The sequence below is a fragment of the Choristoneura fumiferana genome, chromosome Z, assembly GCF_025370935.1.
Source record: "Choristoneura fumiferana chromosome Z, NRCan_CFum_1, whole genome shotgun sequence".
In the NCBI taxonomy this organism is placed as follows: domain Eukaryota; kingdom Metazoa; phylum Arthropoda; class Insecta; order Lepidoptera; family Tortricidae; genus Choristoneura; species Choristoneura fumiferana.
This window is the reverse complement of record NC_133472.1, coordinates 13,684,781-13,687,887: the sequence shown is the minus strand read 5'-3', so window position 1 is coordinate 13,687,887 and position 3,107 is coordinate 13,684,781.

Genomic DNA, 3,107 nt, shown 5'->3' with positions numbered 1-3,107 from the left:
TGTGACTTAACTCGCTTTCTAAGTCATATACAGTATCTGACTGCTCTACTATAGGTGCTCGAGAAAGAGTGTCCGCTACATGATTGTCTTTTCCTTGTATGAACTGTAGTTCAACATTATATTTTTGGAGAGTCATTAACATCATCTGCAAGCGTTTTGGGGCATCCGTAAGTGGTTTCTTCATTATATTAACAAGAGGCTTATGATCGGTATTAATAGTCACTTTACCTTTGCCTGCAATGTATTGGTTGAACTTTGTGCATGCAAAAACAACTGCCAACATTTCCTTCTCTATCTGAGCGTATCTTTTTCTGTAGGCGTCAAGCAGCGAGAAGCAAAGCAAATCACTTGACCGTCTTGATACAGAGCTGCCCCTAATCCAAACTCACTTGCATCACATTCTATACTAACATTTTTATTTACATCAAAGAATTTCAATGTGGGCAGTTCTGTTATAATTTTCTTAATATTTTTAAATTCCATTTCTTCTATTTGGGACCAATGAACTCAGTGTCTTTTCTAGTAAGTTTTCTGAGATTATTAGCTTGGAAACTAAGATTTTTTATAAATTTACCCAGATATCCTACCATACCTAAGAACCTTAGGACGTCCTTAGCTGATTCTGGAGTAGGCATATTTTTTATAGCAACCACTTTGGACTCATCCACCTTTACTCCTTCATTTGTCAAAACATGTCCATAAAATTTAACAGAAGATTGCAAGAGATGTACCTTATCTTTGTTCAGCTTGCAGTTAATCTTTCGCAGCCTTTTAAATAATTCTTCCAATTTTATATTATGATCAACTATGGCTTCTTCTGTAGAATCACCCACTCCATAAATTAGGATATCATCTGCTATAATCTCAACTCCTTTAAGCCCACTGAGCAGACTGGATAACTTCTGCTGGAATATCTCCGGTGATGAGCAGAGTCCGAAGGGCAGCCGAAGCCATCTGAAACGGCCAAAAGGCGTCCAAAAAGTGGTTAATCTGCTACTCTCTTCTGTCAGACCCAGCTGCCAAAATCCCTTTTTAGTGTCTACTGTTGTAAAAACTTTTGCTTTAGCGAGTTCCGGGAGCATCTCGTCTAATGTTGTGAATTGATAGTTGGGTCTTTTTAAAGCTTTATTTAAAGGAATAGGATCCAGGCAAATACGGAATTTGGAATCTTTATTTACAATCAGAATATTATTTACCCAATCAGTGTGCTGCATCTCTTGTACTATAATACCATCCTTTTCTAGCTGCTCTAACTCCTCTTTAAGCTTCTCTCGTACTGCATAGGAACTCTTCGTGCTGACTGTATGCGTGGTGGCACTGATGCATCTATCTCCAGTGAAACTTCACCTGGAAGCTTGCCATAGCCTTGAAATATATCACTGTATTCTTTAAATAATTCAACAGCCTTAGCCCTGTCCTTAATGTTGCCAGATTAACAGAGTTGCAGTACTTTATTAGACCCAAGGACAAACAAGCATTTTCAGAAAGAAGAGGCTCATGGCTTGCCTCTACAATATGGAACTCATTTTTTGTAAAGTTTATTATTTCTTAAACACTCAAATTGCGCCACTCCAAATTCAACCAGCTCTGACCCATTGTAGCACTTTAACTTATGTGATGGCATAGTGAGATTTGACACGTCTTCTGACCCCGTAAGCTTCTTGTAGTCTTTTATACTCATTACACACACCTGTGCTCCTGTATCCAGAGTACAGAAAACAGGAACCCACCTTCCTCTTATTTTAATAATAGTTCAGCCTCTGTATGTCCTGACCTTTCATTAGCTCGTATAGCTTTTATGATTGTTTCTTCTTCTGAGGAGCTATACTCTTCTCTCACCTCTTTAATTGTACGAGGATGACGAAATTTCTTGCAGACCAGCTTGAAATGGTTTCGGCCTTTGCATGCCTCACACCTTTTTCCATAAGCAGGACATCTGTCTCGTCCAAAAATATGTTTCTGTCCACAAAATTTACACAACTGAGCTTCTTTAGCATACTTTTTAACTTTACTTATCTCATTTACTTCACATTCAGAGCTCTGAAGTGTTGTCAGCTGCTCTGCCGCTGTTTCCGCTGACCGGCAGATACTAATGGTCAACTCTAGCTTCAAATCTGCCTCCCTAAGCAGCTCCTTCTTAACCTCGTTATCCTTTATGCCCACTACTATACGATCTCGTAGTATTTCATCCTCAATGTCACCATAATCACAGGGTTTTATTAACTTTCGAAGTGTTAAGAGATAATCTTCAAACCTTTCTTCTAGTAATTGGTTCCGGGCATTAAAAATATACCTGCAATAAATAATATTGGTCTTTTCTTAATCGTTTCATCATTTTGCGTAAAATTGACCCCTGATCGCTTTTCCTCGTCTGTTAAACCAAATTCCATATATATTTCTTCATGGCCGCACTCCCAATCGCACTAATGAGAAGTCCTGCTTTCAACTCCATTTTATCTTCACCCCATTTATTCATACCCGTAGCTAGGCAATAGTTTGTCCATCCATTTTTAAAAAAACTTAGGTTTTCATTCGGCTCGCCCGAGTTAACCTCAAAGGTTGCGGCCAGGAACATTGACACGACTCTTAGTATCGCTTTCATTACTGCCCGGCTTATTTGTCATCTGTTGCTGTAGCATTTTCATTTGGCTTTGCATAGTAGCCATTATTTTCAGTTTGTTGCTTAAGAAATTAGCTTCAGTTCCTCACTCTCCATCTTGCACCGGCAATGTTATATAGATAATTATTTATTTGCTTTTACTTGACTTGATTCACTCTGACACCATGTTTCTGTGTTATGAAAATAATAAATACGACACAGAAATTAATACTGAAGTCTTTACTCATTTGACTATTGATTCCACATTTACATTGCAATTATAATTTTAGGCGCAATCCCGAATCTCTAATGTCACAATCACAACTCGCTAGACATGCATCTACACAGATAGGCAAAGGAACTATGGCCAGTGTTCCGAAACAATTATTAATATTTTTAATTCTACATGACAAAATAACTAGTTACATTACATTACAAGTAATAATAAAAACATACCTATCACCAAATGTAAGCACTAGGTGCAAGTATTTTGAATAAAAGAACAATT